This window comes from Pleurodeles waltl, chromosome 3_1 (assembly GCF_031143425.1).
Source record: "Pleurodeles waltl isolate 20211129_DDA chromosome 3_1, aPleWal1.hap1.20221129, whole genome shotgun sequence".
Classification (NCBI taxonomy): domain Eukaryota; kingdom Metazoa; phylum Chordata; class Amphibia; order Caudata; family Salamandridae; genus Pleurodeles; species Pleurodeles waltl.
In genome coordinates this window covers 1,188,171,967-1,188,191,961 of record NC_090440.1, presented here as the reverse complement: position 1 = coordinate 1,188,191,961, position 19,995 = coordinate 1,188,171,967, and the positions used below count along the sequence as shown (strand labels likewise).

General features: G+C 44.9%; 1 protein-coding gene across 1 annotated transcript in view; it reads right to left on the bottom strand.

Annotated features, from left to right (window-relative positions):
- Window positions 1-18,274, bottom strand: part of KCNJ1 (potassium inwardly rectifying channel subfamily J member 1) — a 227,191-nt gene extending 208,917 nt beyond the window's left edge. Inside the window, exon 1 of the mRNA XM_069221333.1 lies at window positions 18,186-18,274. The gene's annotated coding sequence lies outside the window, so the exon portion shown is untranslated. The remainder of the gene's footprint in view (window positions 1-18,185) is intronic.
- Window positions 18,275-19,995: the final 1,721 nt, after the last annotated feature.

Here is a 19,995-nt window from a genome sequence, read left to right as displayed (position 1 = left end):
GCCCTCCAGCATACTACGCATGGAAGTGTAAGTGTTCCATACATGACGCTGGTGGCACATGCAGCAGCACAGTGAACCTTAAAGCCTTTTTTCATGTCACTAGCAAAGTGGGTGTGTGTTCTCTTCTTTTTTTAAGCCCACCCTTTTCACACCTAAATATATTTATCGAAGGATTACAACACTAAAAATGGTCTGAAGATGGTGGAGAATTAAACCAGTGGAGGACCCGGTTGCCAAGAGTGTGTCCGTAAAGGGATGCTCTCTAAGGGACACGGCCAGCCTACTCTCTTTATCACGGAGATGGTAAAAGTGGAGAGGCCAGAAGAGGTTCCCTAAAGCACCATAAAACCTGTCAATAGGGCCAGAGGCATGAAAGAAGAGTTAAATGATGCTAACTGTAGCAGCCTTAAGCGTTGAAGTGGTGTTCTAAAATTACAGTTCAGCCATGCTTACCTGAAGCTCAGCCTCACCTGAAGAACAACAGCAATGGAGACCCGAGTATTAGAAGCTCCACTGGACCATTTGTTGAAGCAATAACCATTTTCATTGCCAATGTGAGCAAAGCTACGTTCTTGTGCTTAGGTGAAGGGGAAGTCAATGAAAGAGATTGTCCAGCATCCACCAGGAAGATAGCATAAGTAGGGTGACACTGGTACCAACTGCCCGCACAACTAGGAGGTCAGAGGAAGGTGCTGGACACCATGCAGAGCAGCCCTCTCTGGAAGGCCAGAAGTAGGGTCTTCACAACAAGCTGATGCGCTATGGGGAAGCTCAGAATAAGTTATTCTCTTCACCATTTTACTGAAGAGGAGGCATTGCTGTGAAGGATCCCCAATGACACTGTGGGCTGTACAGTAGGGGCATAAGCGATGGATGCCACTTCCAAAGAAGTCAGTGAATTGTACCTTTGTTCCCCATGATGCTTGAAAAAGGGGGAGCTATTTGCAACTTAAGTCCAACACGGCACACAGGATTCAGGAGATGGTAGGCACACACCTGAGGTCTCAGATGAGATCTGATTCATGAAAAGAACCTACAACATGGAAGCAGAGCAACGCCCCTTTAACCAGGCACAAGTGAGATGGATGACATCAAATGCTTTATCAGACGTTTGAGGAATGCAGCCAGCATGTATGGAAAAGAGTGGCTTCTGAAACAAGACATTGTTGAGCAACCCCAGAAATGGAAGGGGCAGGGCATGCATCGGAACAGAGCACATGTTGGTGTAGCAAACCTAGCATTGCTAATGGATGATTCTGGGCGGGTGAAGCAGCTGAAGGGGAGCGGAAGAGACAGGTTTAATGGCTGCAAGAAAATGCTTCATGGAGAGTACAGCAAATTAAACTCCCACCTGGTGTTTCAAGTGTCAGACTGAATAGTGCTTCAATGTAGCACCACAGCGTACACCACAAAATACGCCAATAGGGTGATGCACTTATCTGCCCATATATGCAAAGTGCGCAGCAGACAATGGGCTTACAGGTAATGGAACCAAACAATGTTTCAGTGTGCATTCTGCAGGTAGAGGAAGGTGGCTCCTTGAAAGGCCAGGGCATGGACGTTTGGGCCATGAGTTTTGCACATCATGTACATCTCAAACTAACTCAGCCATTATCAGGGTTCTCACAGTAGCATGGTCTTGGGCAGCCGGGACAAATCCACAGCATCAGTACACTCATTCATTTTAGGTGAACTAACAGTAACTACAGTAGACTCTTCACTGGTCGGCCACCCATTGTTACTTAATCAACAGGTTTAGTCAGCCTAATCCCGTCTCCGTCAAGGAGAAGATTTGAAGGAAATAATTTATCAATATTTTGTCATTGTTTTCGATTCACTTCGAAACTTTATCTTTTAATGATAAACAGAGGGGAGAAAAAAAGTGTGACAGGGAAGCAAGAACTATTGATAACAGGTTGGCTTTATTCAGGGTAATGTACAAGATTATAGCAGCAACGGATGGAGCAGGCAAGCTGCTGAAACCAGCCCTTTAAGCATGCTCCCTTTAAGGGAAAACAAGTTAAATTCAAGGCCTTTCACTAGAACAAAACTTCTCAGAAAAGCCAATCAGGAAGCAAATGAACCAGTACAATTGTTGGACGTAAGAAAAAGGCAACTGCACATGGGGCATATCATGCAGGTCCAGTATGTAGAACCTGGGAGGGGGAGCCACCGGATACTGATTGAAACAAGCCAAGAAAGTTAGTCAATAAGAAAATATACCAAATGAGACACCAATACAGGACAGCTGCTCAAGAATCAGGCTCTCAAAGTCTCACTGACAAGAGCTGCGGGCACACCACGGAGTAGCAAGTTGAAATTTACACAGGCCAACCTGTTCCATTTTGCACAGTACCCAATTGACAACTGCAATATACTAAATGAGCACTACAGATAATATTCCAGAGGAATCTTTGACACGCTTTGAGGAAGGTATTGCAATCACATTCAAATGAGTACTACAGATAATATGCCAGAAGAATCATTTTGACAAGCTTTGCGGAAAACATCGCAATCACATTTAAATGTCAAATCACCGAAACAATAAGAAAGAACTTAAGCTCAGGATCAGAGTATCACCATGATTAAAGAGAAAATAAAAAGTAGCTGTGGGTGGAGAAAGTTGAGGGCCATCCAAGGAAGTGCCACTACCAAAATTCATTCTCTAATCAGGGCGGTCGGGCAGTTCAGGCTGATTAATCATCTTTCCTTCCCTGACGGTGATTTTGTTAACAACTGCATTGAACAGTACCAATTCAAAGACCCCATTTTTTTCACGGTCCTCCCAATTTTTTCTCCTTTATTTTGCTGCCTTTAGGACTCTACTAGCACTTTACTATTGCAAAACAGTAGAAAAGTGCCTTGATTTCCCCCAAAACATGTGCTATACATTCCTACTTTCTGTTCAGCCTCTTTCACTTCCTTATACCGCCATTGTAGATGGTTCGGCAAATGTTCCACCGGCATAGAAGTTTGAATGTCATATGTAGGCTGCAGCTTGTATTTACATTATGCCCTAATACAACAAAAATACATGTCGTTCAAGTGCACCACTGTGCTCTGGATGGGTTGCAGTTTAAATATATATAGTAAGGAAAAGTGGTTTTCCATGTAGGAAAAGTCTATTTTGTATATTCATAAGTCATCCCAAAGTGTCTCTTGTAAACCTACAGTGCAGGGTGCTGATATATCGAAAACGAGCATATTACAAATTGAGTTTTGTAAGCTCTCACAATGAAATAAAACCCATAAAATATTTCACTGTGTAGGCGTTGCTAGTTTTTCTCTCAACAGGCATAGATAGAATACAAAAATCAATATTATCTACCACTGGTTAGGGGGAATTATAGAAAAGTATCACTCTGAATTTATTAACTACTTAATTTTCAAAATCTGGATTAATGGTGAAATCAGTTCTTTGATGACATTAGTGAAAACTACATTTGCAAGTCTACCTTAGGCTACCTGAGAAAGAACTGGCTTAAAACCAGTTCTGCTACTCAGCACACCTTAGAGCTGGAATTCACATCCTTGGCTCGGAGAGATACCTACACTCTCTGAGAGGACTATAGCCAGCCTTGGTGCCCAGGAAGAGCAAATGTGTGTTGCTGGCTGATAATTTAGCCTCGTTAAACTATGTGGGAATATACAGGAACAGTTGGCAGAGCAAAGAATTGCTTTAGAACTACCTTTCGACTTGGAGATGCTGCAATGCTTTCATCTATTTATTCCCCATAACACGCCTAGATAGCCAGCCTCCATTCACAGTGGGGAAAAGAACCAGTTTTGATTCTGTCAGATGGAATAAGAGCTTATCTAAAGAGTGGAGTGACCAAGGAGCTAAAAACAGGCCTGCTTGGTGGCAGCTGTTCTCTACCATCTTAATACAGTGGCTCCTGTGTAATTGTACATTAAGGCAAATAGTACTTTAAGCAAAAGCAGGAAAATAGTTAGGATTGGGTGTTGGAATTTCTCCAATCACTGGATAATGCATAGGATTATCCTGGCACCACTGCCTCCACCCCCTCAGAGCATTCCCAGACTGGGAAGATTCTCTAAGAAGCGCATGGCCCTTCTGGAAGAAGGCTCCTTGCTACTGCTGGAAAAAGAGCTCTTGGTAAAGGATTTGAGGAGTCCTAACTGTTGCTGACTCCCAAGGATTGGAACTAATCTCCAAAGGCCAAGTGGTTGGACATCTGTTTGCCTACTGCAATGACACAAGAAACAGAAGTACTTCTGATTGCAAGAGGGCCTGGCTAACCACAGGGGACAGGATCCTGAAGGACACCTGGCTTGAGTAAGACATAGTACCCAGAGGCATTGACATAGCAAAACTTGAGGGCCCCCCCCCCCCAGCAAAGTACCTCGAAGGGCACCCACCCACCTTGACTCAGTCAGAAGCCTGCTGCCTGTGCACAGTGTAACAAGCACGATGCAATATGTGGGAAAAAGCGCTATAATGTGTCCAGCGAAATGAAGTGTGGGAGGGTGAGCTAAGGGAAAAATGCAGACATCAGGGTTGGAAGGAAGGGGCTGGGAGCAAGTAGACAGAGGGTGAGAGGTTGGCAAGTTGATGCACAATGGAGGGAGGGAGTGGCTGGGGTGAGCAACAAGCAATGGAAAGAGGGAGGGAGGGTGGGGGCAAGGAACAGCAATGGAAGGATTGTGGGCAGGTGAGGACAAGCAACAACACCAGCCAAGCTGAAACAATGGATAGAAGGATGGGTGCAGGTGGGGGGGGCCACAACAAGAATGGAAAAAGGGTGAGGCAAGCAAAAACCACAAAAGGAGTGCGGACAGGTGGGGCAAGCAACAACATTGACTACAACAAAGGGAGGGCAGGAGGGGCAGACACATTTCAATATAGCTTCAGGCACGTTAGGTTAACATATTAGGCCTTTGTGCACTTTGCCCTAGATACATTTTATTCAACCTTGCACTGTTATTTTATAATAACCAGTTTTACGGCCTTGTTTTATTTATTTCTATCACACTGTTTAGCTTAGTTCAGCACTGTGTTCTCAAACAATGCGTTCTTGCTCACCCTGTGCTTCAGTCAAGGCTACAGTCTGGTACATTGCCGGTACATGTGGTAGAAGTTTAGTCTCTAGTGTTTGTAGACAAAACGCATCCTTACGTAGGGACATTTTCCTAGAACATCTGCGTGTTAGTTATAAAAACTCTTTCTAGTCCTAGTACATGTTAGAGGGAGATTCCGACCGGGAACCTACAACTAGATGCTGACTGCCCCGTTGGTAGCTGGCAGGAGCAGTCAGGCATATCTCAGACGCAATGTGTAAAGAATTTGCACATAACACACAGTAATATAGTGAAAACATTACAAACGTACACCAGTTTTAGAGAAATAGCTAATATTTATCTGTGTAAAACAAGGCCAAAAAGGGAAAAATCCAACATTCAGTAATAAGGGTATGCATTTTGCAAGAATTAACTTAAAAATACAGTTCCTTGAAGTCAATAGCTCTGTCTGGGGCTATCAAAGCTTCATAAACATCAAATCCAACAGTTCAGGCCTGCCGCGGCGTTGCTGTCCAGCTACGATGTCGGGAACACCCGCAAACAGTACCTTGGAAATGCAAGGCATTGAAATCCTCCGCATAAGATCCGGAGTGTGGTTCTGCTGGTGTCGCAGACGTCGATTTCAGAGGTCGGTGTGGGGGTCGTTGGGCCCTTGAAGTCACACGCATTGCAGATTGAACTCCGGGCTGATGACGAAGTCAGGAGCATTGGCGTTGATGGCGTTTGGGCGGCGGTGCGCCATGCAGCACCCATGGGTCGGGGAGCAGACAGAAGCATCGGTTGACGATGCTGGAGTCGATGGCGCTGGTGTCGGTAGACCGGGCCTGTGCTACAGGACAGGACGGGATGGTGCGTCATGTACCTCATGAGCGGTGTCCTCAGGCCATGGTGCAAGCGGCAGTGTCAGCATAGAGCAGTGGCGTTGGGGATTACAAGGCTGTGGTTTGAGAACAGGTCACAGTGCAAGCAGCAGCTCAGTGACGGCGTCAGGTGGCGGCATGACCAGTAATGTGGTGCCACATGGGGCCACGGCTCCATGTGGCATTATCAGGTCATGGTGCAGACAGCGGCGTCCTTGATGGCATTGCAGTGTTTTTTCTTCTGTTGCAGCAAAAAATACACAGTTCCCAGTGCTGTAGGATGAAGCTGAAGTCTTTGATGTCCTTGAGATTCCCAACAGGAGGTAATTTCTACTCCAAGCCCTTGGAGAAACTTGACAAGCAGGATACACAGCAAAGTCCAGCCTTTACCCTCTTTAAGGCAGAAGCAGCAACTGCAGGCCAAATCAACACATCACACACAGCAAAGGGGCAGTACTCCTCCTCCAACTCTTCAGCTCTTCTCCTTGGCAAAGGTTCCTTTTTATCCAGAAGTGTTCTAAAAATCTGGGGTTTGGGGTCCACAATTTATACTCATTTCTGCCTTTGATGTAGGCAAACTTCAAAGGAAAGTCTATGTTTTTAACAAGATCCAGCCTTGCCCAGGTCTGACCCCAGACACACACCAGGGGATTAGAGACTGCATTGTGTGAGGACAGGCACAGCCCCTTCAGGTTCAGGTGTCAGCTCCTCCCTCCCCACTCTAGCCCGGGAGACTCATCAGGATATGCAGGCTACACCCCAACTCCCTTTGTGTCACTGTCTAAAGGGAATTCGCAAACAGCCCAACTGTCAGTCTGACCCATGGATTCCACAGGCAGGCAGAGGCACAGAATGATTAAGCAGGACAATCTCCACTTTCTAAAAGTTTCATTTTCAAACAGACAATCTAAAAATCAATTTTACCAAAAGATGTATTTTTAAATTTTGAGTTCAGAGACCCCAAACTTCACATCTCTATCTGCTCCCAATGGAAACTGCACTTAAAAGACATTTAAAGGTAGTCCCCCTGTTAACCTATGGGAGTGATAGGCCTTGCAATAGTGAAAACCGAATTTGGCAGTATTTCACTACCAGGACATGTAAAACACAGCAGTACATGTTCCACCTTTTAAATACACTGCACACTGCCAATGGGGCTACCTAGCACCTACCTTTGGGGTGCCATACATGTACAAAGAGGGAAGGTTTGGGCCTTGCATGTGGGTACACTTGCCAGATCGAATTGGCAGTGTGAGACTGCGCACACAGACAGTGCAGTGGCATGTCTGAGACATGGTTACAGGGCTACTCATGTGGGTGGCACAATCAGTGCTGCAGGCCCACTAGTAGCATTTGATTTACATGCCCTGGGAACCTCTAGTGCACTTTACTAGGGACTTACTAGTAAATCAAATATGTCAATCATGGATAAACCAATCACCAATACAATTTACACTGGGAGCACTTGCACTTCAGTGGTAAAGTGAGCAGAGACAATAAACTATCAAAAACAGAGTCCAGCATATCATAAAGACAGGAGGTTAGAATGTAAAAAGAAAGAGAAAACACGCCAAACGATGCCAGGTCTAACAGGTCCATTGACAGAAATGGTGTTTGAAATGTTTCATTTATGGACCTATAATGGGAACAAAACTAAATATGGGATATAGGATACACGTATATGTGGTGGCAGTGTCTTACTTTGAAAGAATATCCAAGGCAAGAGTTAGGAAGCTTCCCATTATTTCTCCCTTTCTGCAGGGTATCCCCAGATTTTTGCTTCTTCTGTCTTCGTTGTATTAACTTGTTTTTGTTGGCTTTTAGGACTCTGTATTTTTTCCCTAAGAGAGGTGGCGGTTCCCCCTTGGAAGTCATGACTTGCCAGGTGCCTGTTTAGCCACAGGTTACAGAATGTGCACAAGAGGCCAGTTTTAGGACACCAACCGCTGCAATGGTGGGAGAGAGAGTGGAAATAGGATGCCTAACACCTGGGAATGTTGCCCCCCATTCTAACAAACCTCAGGGGTCACAGAAACTTCAGGTGCAAGTAGGGAACTCCTTTCCAGGCCCAAGGCTAGATGTGAGCTCTGCCCGAGGCCCTGGCCTGGAGCCTTCACCTGGTAGTGGGTGTCCCTGGATCTGGCTCTCTTTGCACTGAATTGCTGTCAGTGGCCTCTTTTGGTTGTTTTCCTTATAGGCAGAGTTTTTCATGGATTAGGGACAGAAGTCTGATTCAGGTGGCAGAATGGGCCACATCACCCTGTGGAACATGTTGGTACTGTCTACCTACTGGGATGCATCTGTGAGCAAACCAAGATTAGGAGTCTCTCAGATGGGGTCTGCAGGTGAGGCTAAGGGGTTCCCCATGTATCAGTCCAGTAGGTCTGGAGAGTGTTCCAAGTAGGTTCAGAAGGGCATAGAAATATCAAGTGCATCTGCAGAAGAAGGCCATTGTGCACAGTCTATCACCTGAGCTGGGAAGCCCAGCAAGGTTTTAATAAGTCTACCTGGCTTTTGGCTGGAGGGAGGTCAAGTTGGACCTGGCTCATTCTGTAGGGTCACTCCCGATGTTTGCCTTGCTCTTCCTTCCTTTGCAGAATTTGTTTTTGTTTGCTTTAATAATTCTATGCACGTTTTGCCTATTAACCAGTGGTAAAGTGCTTGTGTTTTCCCCTTTAAACATGGTAAAAATTGGCCTACACCTGAGTAGATTTCATTTACATGTAAGTCCCTAATAAATGGTACGACATGTACCCAGGGCCTGTAAATTGTAGCACTCATTGAACTACCCATTAAATTAGTTTCAGGCCTGCACTGAAAACTATAGAGCAGTTTTAAAACACATTTCACCCTTGCAAATAACCTTTTTTCACGGCCTAAACCTTCCTTTTTAATACATATGTCACCCTGAAGGTGGGCCCTAAACTAAATGCTCATAAGGCACAATGCATGGTATTTTAAAAAGTAGGACATGTGGATTTAAGTTTTACATGTCATAACAGGGAAACTCCGGAAAATGTTTTTCACTTTTGTAAGGCCTATCTCTCCCATTGACTAACACTGGATTTCCTCATTTCATTTAATAGGTGCTAACTTTAGAGTGGGAGCAGATAGAAATATACTGTTTACACTCAAACCAATTGTAATTTTAAAATCCTCTTTAATAGTGAAGTTGGATGTTAACTTACCATTCAGAAAAAACACATTTTGAAAGTTACCATTTTCTTGTCCCAGCCATCTGTGCCTGTCTGCCAGTATTCTGGGTCACATGGCTGTGGATGGGTCTGCTGTTGGGGTTTGTGTATTACTTCCATACTGTGACACATAGAGGACTTAGGTTTGGACAAAATGGGCCATCCTGACAGGATGGCTTGGGAGGGTCTGTTCCCAGCCATACTTACATTTTAAAGTGATTTGCCTATTGCGCACACAAAGGAACCTGACACCAGGCCTGCCCTGCCTTTTTTCACCTCAGACAGTTTGGAGTCTTGACCAGGTGAAGGGGGAGATCTTTCCAGAACCAGTTTTAGGGGTAGAACAGAGAGTCCCCCTACACAAGCGCTGGCACCAGGTATCAATAATGAACCTTCAGAGCCATTCATCAGAACAATACTGGACCTGTGGGACATTCAGAAGGACTGTCCCACAGCCAGAGGATTACCATGCTGCTTGAAGGAATGATTTGCTGTCTGAAGAAGGAAGACAGAACCTGTTGTCTTGCACCTAGGCTACCCAGTGTGACTCCAAGGGCCAGATGGCTGACCTCCGGTGTGAACCACAGGGGCACAACAAGCTTCAGAGGCCTCCTTGCAGCTGGACCTCCCTGGACTTAAATGGACCTGCATGAGCCCAGCTGCTGGCCTCTGCTGTAGTGAGTCCTGATCCCCCAGAGGCACTCTCCAGGTCCTGGACCCTTGACTGACATCAGTGGAAGTTAATCCAAGAAGAAAAATGTGAAAAATTCTGACATTGGGCTAATTGCAAAGAGGCTTATTTGTGCTGAAACTCTGCTGACCATCTTCAATGAGTGCCAATGCAAAGCTCTAGTGACAACCAAATCTTTGTGCTACAGGAATGATTGCCCAAGGCACGTGCCCTGCTCCTTGCACTGAAAGTCCCCCTTCTCGTGGTCTCCCTTAGTGTGAATGTAATTCTTTGCGCTACACTTGAGAAGGTAACTCTTCAGCAGGACTAACCTGGGCCATTTATCAGAACCACGCTCCAGTGCAGTTGGTCTAAACTTGTGATCTTCTCTCAGTCTAACATGATTTAAGGAGATAGAAAGGACGAGAGTTAAGCTCCGGCACCCCGATTAGAGGCTGTGAACGTGTGTGACAATACAGGGCCCCTCGGGATTATTTAAACGAAATTGTGGCTTCCATGAGCTTAACTGCTTTAAAGGCTATTGTGAAGCAAAGGACAGTATGTATATTAGCATATGGATTGGTGATGAGTGTTTGATTTGCTTCTGATGCAGATTTGCTAAATAACTGTTGGGAGTATATTCTTTTGTCCTGAAGAAGGTGGTGAAAGGGCTTTAAAGACCACCGAAACGCGTCGACTCTAACTGGCATTGCTGGACCTGGAGGAGCAGGCCCTAATCGAACAGGGACTGGTTATAGAAATCGATTGGCTTGTATTTACCAGAACTGGGACAGCTTACACAAAATAGACCATAGTGGATGTCTTCTTTTGTCTCCCATATGTTGGACTTTGTCTTTTATATGTGATTCTTTTTATCAATCTCCTTTTCGTATTGGGTTTTGTTGGTTTATTATGGGTGGTTTTATTCTATTTTATAATTGTATGGGATTGTATTATTAAATAATTATTTTCCATAGATTCCTTTATTTAAGATCGATCATTGGAGTGATTGGATGTTTGAGACTGTGTATTGATCGGTTCCTTCCCCTTAGGGAGTTTTGTTTTTTCACTTTAACATGACCCGAGGACCATTAGTGGTGTCTTGTGCTTTTAGGGACTATTTTAACTAAAAAATTCAAAATGTAATGTCTCCAGTTTTAACAATTTTTTTTTGTTTATCAGGTATCATTTTATTTATTAAAATGTAGTCACTTTTTCTAAATTGATTTGGGACTTTTCTTGTGATGTGTCTTCATTTCATTGCTGTTTATCTGCTGCATATATACTTTACACTTTGCCTTTAATTAAGCCAGACTGCTTTTGTGAAAGCTACCGGAGTTTAGGCACAGGTTCATTTGGTGGCTGTCATGGTTCACTCCGACAAGGATTGTGATTGTCGACTAACTGGGGCTTCCACCCTTCTCAAACAATAACCCAATTTCTCACATCCCCTTTCTCAGCCCATCTATGAAATTATAGTGCACTCAATAGGGCTTGAAGCAGATACAAGGCTCCTTTAGACTTATGGAAGTTGGTTACTTTGTGTGAGCCGTTGAACTGGCACGATAATCACTATTTGAAGAAGTTATGTTCAAAGTAGCTTTTGTCCAGCATTCTATGTGGCTCCGGGTGAGTGAGTTTGTGTTATTACACGGGAAAATGTGTGCAATGTCTAAGGGCAGAAAACATACACATAGAAGTGTAGTCCTCTGGGTCAGAAAATCCAAGACCAACTAATAGGGTAGGGCTGCTGTCATGTCTCTGGGGTGTGCAGCACACATATGCTACAGTCCAATTTGCCTGTTGAAGGCCTATGTGAACATTAGGCTTGCTCATAGGTGTGGACAAGCCACTGAAAGCTCGAGCCAGGCTTGAGCCTGAAACCTGGCTCTGGCCCAGCCCGAGGTCCTGTTGGAACCTCAAGCCCATAATGAACCAAACTTTCATGTGGCTTCTGCCTGGCTGCCTCCATCTACCCAGGATGTGGCATCACAGCCAGAGCTGCCACCCAGGTTTCAGTCTCAGCATTGGCTAAGCAACCTCTGTTTCTGAGCAAATCACTTAATTCCACCTGCTCCTCCCTATAAACAATGAAGGTGAAAGTTTAATTTAACTAATCCTTATGTAAAGTGCTCCAATATGTTCGGGTCGAGTTACTGCTATATAAAAAGTGCAGAAAAATGCAAAGCGATAAAAGGAAAGTCTTCACATGAGAAACGACAAATTGATACCTATTTCCTGGCTGATCGGTCCAAAGTGAAATCAGAAAATCTGGATAAATCATGACTTACATTTTGTGATCTAAGGCAAATATTTTGTTTCACTCAAACACTTTTTAGGTCAAAGCCTACCAGACAGCACAGATGTCTGGTTTATTAAAGACATCTTGGGGACATTCAGAAATCTGACCCGGGAATGCATTCTGCTCTTTTCTTGTCATTGCCTTTGTGGTTTATAACTCACATTTTCTTGCTTTCCATTTGCTGGCTTCATTTGTTCCAGGCTGCCCAGCTTGAGTTTGTACCTTCCCTTGCCCAAACCTTATTTACAGTACCTTTCAGAATGTTCTCTTTCTATAAACATGCCTGTAAACCTTGTTCTTATCTTGTCACATTTGCGGTGCATTCAAAGACTGAGGTCAAATTTCAGGCACTGTCTTCCAGGATGGGTGATGCTTGTTTACTTTTCTTTCTCTGATGTCAAAGTGAGAGGATTTATGTGACAGTCTTGCTGCATACTAGGGGAAGGAAAGAGGTTTTTTTCAAGCATGTGACAACATTTAAATGAACTATGTAAGTATTTCAGATTATATCAGAATTAGGAATACAAATGAAGCACATTTTTTAATTTCTAAAGTGAGTTGGAATCAAATACTTTAATATGTTCAAAACAAATCAGTACACTTGGTGATGCAATATCCACATATTTTTGTCTGTGCACTATATAGGTTTATTAGTAAAACTGTATATCTGTGCAAATGTAATGGTCATTTCATTTGAAAGTATGTCATCTGTAATGGCAGTGTGATACCACACCATGAATACTCCACTCCAAGCTACTCCACTCTACTCTGCACCTCTTCACACAACTGCACTCTACTCTGCACCACCCCACTTTGCACCACTCCAGCCACTGCACTGTACACTACTCCATTCTATGTCACTTGACTCTATGCCACTTAATTCTAAGCCTCTCTCCTCTACACCGTACCACTCTACTCTGTGCAAATGCACTATTTGCCATTCTACTCTACACCACTGCACTCTTTGCCACTGCACTCTACACCACTGCAGTGTAACCCACACCAATCTACTCTGCACAACCTCACTCTATACCCCTGTACTCTACTCCACTCTGCGACACTGCACTCTACGCCACTGCACTCTATGCCAATACACTCTACGCCAATGCACTTTGCGCTGTTAAATTCAACTCTATGCCCCTGTACTCTACGCCAGTTCACTGTATGCCAATCTAATCTACTCTGTACCACTGCACTCTACACCACTTTATGCCATTACACTCTATGCCAGTCTGCACAACTGGACTCTTCCCTGCACCATTCCACTCAACACAACTTCACTCTACTCTGAAACAATCCACTTCATGCCTTTGCACTGTACATCAATCTACTCCACTCTGCGCCACTCCACTCTATGCCATTGCCCTCTACATCACTCTACTCTTAACCACTGCACTCTACCCCAATGCACTCTACACAATTGCACTTTATGTCACTGGCCTCCATACCACTGCACTCTACTATACATTGCTGTACTCTATGCCGCTGCTCTCTACGCCACTTTACTCCACTCTACATTACTGCACTCTGACACTCTGCTCTGCACCACTGCACTCTTCACCACTTAACTCTACGCCACTATACTCTGCACTATTCCACTCTATACTACTACACTCAATGCTACTCAACTCCACTCTGCACTCTATGCTGCTGCACTCTATGCCACTCGAATCTACTCTGCACCACTGCCCTCTGCATCACTCAGTTCTATGCCACTCCAATCTGCACCACTCAACCCCACTCTACTCTATCCCACTGCACTCTATGCCACTCTACTTTACTCTGTGCAACTCTACTCTGCGCCACTGCGCTCTACTAATGCACCACTTATCTACGCCACTGCATTCTATATTACTGCATTGTACACTGCTGAATTCAACTCCACTGCAGTTAATGCCACTGCATGCTATGCCACTGTACTCTGCAACACTCTACACCTTTTCACTGTACACCAGTCCACTCTACTCTATGCCACTCCACACAACTCCACACTATGCCAGTCCAATACACAACGCTCTCTGCCACTCCACTCTCACACTCTACTCCACTCTTCGCCATTCCACTCTACGACACTCCACACCACTCTCCTCTATGGCACTAACTTTTAGCCATTCTGAAAAGTAGCTATTCAGGTGTACAACATGGTTAAAACACATTAGCAAAGCCAATAGGTCTTGCATAGACAAGACCTTTTGGCTTTGTCAATGCTTGTTTCTTCGTTACCATGTATGAAAGCTGTGTCAACTATATGAGTTCTGAAACACATTTGTACAAAATCCTATTGTTCTGAATTTAATAGACTGTAATGTCTATAATAATCTGGATTGCATACTGTGTTTATGTGACAGACAATTGTTTTGCCTCTTTGTACTCTAATGGTTCATGTTTTAAACATAGCACTTTTAATAAGTACTTCTCAGTGTAATGCTGTAATGAGATTCATTGAAGTCTAAGCTGAACTTGTTAAGGAAATAGACTTTCTTGCATTTTTAAGTACATTTATCATATTTCAGGTTAATATCTGTTGTGTTATTTACATAGCAAACCTTTTCTAGGCTCCACTAGAGCACGTGCTCTAACGTCCGAGTCACACCCTTGGCTTGGTTCTGGCGCAGCTCTCCCTGTAAATCTGTTTGCTCACCCATCTCTACTCTCACGGGGTCACGGGCTAATTAGACAATGCGAGTGTTTATATTTTGGTGCACACCAATTTTCAGCTGTGGAGTTTAGATCCTTGAAAAGAGGGGAGTTTGGATGTGCGATATAAGGTGTTGTAACTACACTGGCACAACACACCTTGCACTAGGATGGCAGAAAGAAAGTGGGCAGATGGTAATCAAATACGTACAAAGGATATGTGAGAAGGGATGTGGTCTAGCCCCCATGTGAGTGTCAGGAAACTTCGGTTCAAGGCAGGGCCATTTTATGGATTTCAGAGGCCCTGGACCAAGATTAAATTGGGGGGCCCTACTCAGAACAGCTTTGAATTTGTGATCTAATTTCAACTCTTTCATGCCCTCTCTGGCTAGGTCACTGGCCCTGCACACAGACGGTCCAAATTCTAAATGTGTTTCCATCTAATATTCAGGGGCAGTGACTTGTGTTTTCAATATTATAATACAGCAACAGCTAGCTAGTATTATTACAAATAATCTGCTGCCCGTTTTTCGTATGTGAGAATGTGTTTTCTTTGTGGATGTTGCATGGTGTTGAAGAACAAACATTTATCTGCAAAATGTCTCTTATAGACTCCCACACATCACCCACATTAAAAATAAACTCAAGGGAAACCTTATTTAAAACAATCTGGCCAGAACCCAGTTGCCTTAAATCGTATCTGGTCCAAGGACGTCTTGTTCTGAAACACAGACGATGAGAGTTATTGTGCGCCGTGCATGAGGTGGTCGCATCTAATCGAAAAAGAGCATAGCCTTTCAAGACAACACAAGCCATACATTTTGGTTGTCAAGCTGAGAGGGAATGACACTGGCATTGAACACTCTCTGCCACACAGTAGAACATGAGTTCCAACCCGTGCGGGATTCTCACACACCGAAGAGGTGGAGAGCAAAATATCTGCCTGTCACGCTGTTGATATATTCTCTGAGACCTTCCTTAATGCACTTCATTTGGGTAAAGCCTGGGTTGTGCTGCTGTGAAAAGCGTCACGTCATAACCGGCTCAGGACTCACGCCTTTAAGCTCCACAGGGAGCTTAAAGGCGTGATCCACGGGGACCTCCTCTGTAGGTCGAGGGAGACTGTGACTCCGAGGCTGAGAGCAATTACTGCCTGCCCCCTCGCTCTTGTTTAAAGCAGCTGATGGTTGAGGCGGGGTCGTCTGTCCAATTTGTCATCATTTGACAGTTCGTGCTATGCATTGGGTGGAAGTTATGCATTCGTTTTAGAAAACTTGAATTCCCTCGAACGTGCCCAGGATTAGTACAGTGACCAGCACCACAGACTGCGGCACTTCCCCCATCTCCTGCATCCTCCCCGAAGGTTCTATGAGACCGACCTTTAGTACTCGGAGCAGACGTCAGTTGATGCTCTATCGTGCCTCTTCCGTGGTTTGTCTGAGCAAGTTCCCTGTGTCTTAGTGCTTCACATTACTGCACTAAAATGTGTAGCAGATAAAAACAGCTGAGATCCTTTCTCTTCTTCTTTGAAATCAATCTACGGGAATTGCGCTAACACTTGACTCTCCACCCAGCCCTGAGAATCTTCACTCACTCCCTAGGCTCCCCGTCGGCAGAATCCTCGGCATCACCCTGAGAATCTCCAGTCTCCTCCGTGCTTCTAGTCAACACCTGAGTAACCCTGAACCTTTCCATTCACTGCACATGACCCCCTTCGCACCTTGAGTGCCTCTGAGAACCTCTAGTAACTACACGGGGCTCTCGCCAGCACGTTTTTCAGGGTCGTCCGCCTCACTTTGAGAACGTCCAGTCTCTGTAGCTCAAGACCGGAGTGGCCCTCTGGGTCGTCACTTAATCCGCAGCCTCTCGTCAGAGCCCAGATGACACTGAATCCCCACAGGACCCCTTTCAACAATGAGCGGTCGACCTCACCGGCAGCTTCAGCCTCCTTTCACGCCACAGCCTTCCTGGCGACGCATGGGGGCCCTTCAAGGGTCTCGGCCTCGGACCGAGACTCTCCGGCTGCTATGAAAGAACCTGAGGTAACCTGGACAGCCCTCTGCCGCGCCCTCACAACTAACAGCCACAACATAGACGACACATTAACCCCGAGTGACCCCGAGACTCTCCAGTCACTGCATTGACTATCCCTAAGGACTGCGGCTCTCTGCCTCATCCTCATAATGTTCACTCACTACAGAGGATCCCTGTCAAAACTTCAGAGACCTGAAATAACTTTTGTCTTCCCAATGGGATCTTCACTCATAACAGAGTCTCTCCATCAAGACCGGAGTGACCTTGATACCACTCATCCTATCCTCACCGTCAGCTATCCTCACCGTCAGCTAGCGCTGCCAGATCACTCCATGTACTGAAGGTCTCTGTTATCCTTTCCAGTCATTTTCTTTAACTGCACGGTATCGCCGGGACACCCTCAAGTCTCGCCATAGGTTTCCAGTCGACTAATTTGCCCTGATAATGGTTACTCATTCCACCCGCTCACCTTCAACTTCAGAATGGTATTAAATGCCTTATCCTGGCCCAGAGGCCCAAAGCTCCTGAGACACACAATAATACATCTAGGGCCATATGTACTAACACATTTTCCAATAGAGACAGAATGGATAAAACCCCTTGCTACATTTGGCCCCTAGCTCCTAGCTCTCCCGTATTCCTTCCCTCAGACCCTGCAGAGGAACTCTTTAGCAGTGTAGAACTGGGATGGAAAATAGACCGGGCACAAAAATAAAGTGGCCCTGGTTATGGGTTCGAATAGCTAAAAAGTGCCCCACATTCTGCAATCAGAGGAGTTTTGTAATTGCAAATGCACGAGGCATAGGTGTTTTTCAAGGTATGGGAGTCGACATGCGTCGGTGCTTGCTGCAGGCAGTATTTGATTTAATATCAGGGAAATCAACATGAAAAAACGGCCCACAATAATAAATAAAACAGGCCCATATCAACCAAAGAGCGGCCACCCAGACCATAAACCAGGCCCACAAACACCCAAAAAACCAGTCCACTCACTGAGCTGGCAGACCAGTCCTTCGGGCACTGCCTGAATGCCTTGCAGGCCAGTCCGACCCTGCACTGTATTAAGTTGCCGCGGGAGAAGTGGTCGGCGCGCCACAGGCCGAGGAAGCTGACAGTGGGACGCCCTCCCTACAGTATTGTGTGACAATACCAACCAAATCGCTTACCAACAAAACCGTCGGAGGCGATTGCGTTTACACAACGAGGCATATTTCGTTAATTCATTCATTTGTCCATTCCTTCATAATGCAGCTGCTACAGGCTCAGATTTCAATCTAGCAGCGTTAAATTGCCCTTCTATCTGAAGTGGTCGTAGTTCGACAGAGCTCTGTGCAGAATTAAAAAAATAGATATATAACTACGTTTGAGACAGCCACTATACCCAAGTTATCCGCACATTGTCCCCAGCAGAAACCGATAGTACGATCAAATGAGAAAATATAGCATACCTCGCTTTACAGGCGCCCTGAAGTTAGACAGCAGAGCTCCACAGCTCCACAAAGACCAAAGAGAGCTGTTGTTGACTGCTAGGTCCCCTTAGCTCAAAAACTGCTTGGTCAGGTGTGTTCCAGCACCCCCAGGCCAATAAGCTCATTGGAGTGAGTTGAAACCGGCTATTTGCCTTATTTAAATGCAGCAGCACATCCTGAACAGAGCTTACCTTCCCACCACTGATTAATAGTGGGCGGGCTCCTGGTGGTCAGATTAGGAGGAAGTGTGTTGGCTGCCAAAAAGTAATTATGTGTGCACGCATAGCCTCATCCTTTCATGTACTGGGGACTCGGGCGATGAATGGTGTCGCTGGGCCAATGAAGGACCAGCTACTCGAGGTATCACCATGGAAGAGGAGCTCCCAGGACTTTACTCATCGAGTCAAGTTTTCTTGTTTTCGTCGAACTGCCTTTCAAGAGACAATGCAGCAGTTACACGTGGTGGAGCTGTACACGCTGTACAGCTATGCGGACAGCATCGATACACAGTAACGTAACAGGGGATACATGCGCCACATTGTAGTAAAATGGAAAGATGCAATTAGGATTGTCTTCTAAGAAACAGGGGAAAGATTCTGAGCACCCTCTTTAAAGTACCACGCAATTGTGTTGGTTTTTTTCTTATTTTCTTCCAAAATCAGCTTTTGGTTTTCTAAAGCTGCGTTGAATTGGTCCATTTTATCTTATGGCATGGGTGTGTTTTTGACACACTCAGCCACCACGTGTATACCTTCTCGTCATTCTTTCCTATCCATCAACTATAGACACCAGGAAACCCGCAGTTTATTTGCATCATAAGCTGGTACACAATTTGTCCAATGTCATCGGTCATTAACATGCTCAGCTTTGCTTATCTTGCAGTGTAATGTAAAGCATTCATCTCATAACTGCTCACACTTTCAACTTTATTGCATATTAAAATCATAACTTGCATAATCATGCCATGTATCATCGTCACAGTCATCATGTCTCTCTTTAAAATGGTTGTCATAAATAATTTTTCTGAATAACACTCCTACTTGGTACACCAAGTCAGGGCTTCAAGGCTTTCCTTGCAACAGAATGTCTGGCTTTCGTGGCCCTGAGGTCATGCCTGGGCTGCAAGTGCAAGTGCTGTGACCACCCAGGGCTGACAATTTCTTATGCCTTTGATTGCCTGTTGGAAAATGGGTTATTGGTAAGGGCAGGTAAGTACCTACACTTAGCAATAGGCCAATAACCTCCTCTTAGGTCCAGTTAGGTCTCAGTAAATTAAACCTAGCTCAACCCTTGGTAGCTTGGCAACGAGCGACAAGGCTTAATTTAGGTGACAAAGCGTGAAGCATTCAAATATCACAAAACAGTAATTAAATAAAACACAGGAAACAGTTTAAAAATCCAAAATCAATTTATAAAGATGGGAAATATCTTTAGCTTTAAAATGACACCAAAACGAATAAAATCAGATAAGGGGAACCGGAGATATGAATTTTACAAGAATTAATGCTCTCCAACACTTAGAAACTAAAAGCGCCAATCTGGTCATCTGGCCGGACCTCGACCGGGACAAAGTCAAAGTTTAAGGCCAACCGCAATGGAGCCTGGCTCGGCTACAGCCCGCGGGAGGCCTCAGTCAAAAGTTTACCTTAGGACTTTGTCGTTTTTCTGGAGATTTTCTTCAGCGGGACGAACCTGCCAGTCCAATCTGACCTCCTGGAACTCTTCCTTTGATACGCGGACTTAGTCGTTTTTTCGAGGTGAAAATCCTTCGACTGGGGCAAACCTGAAT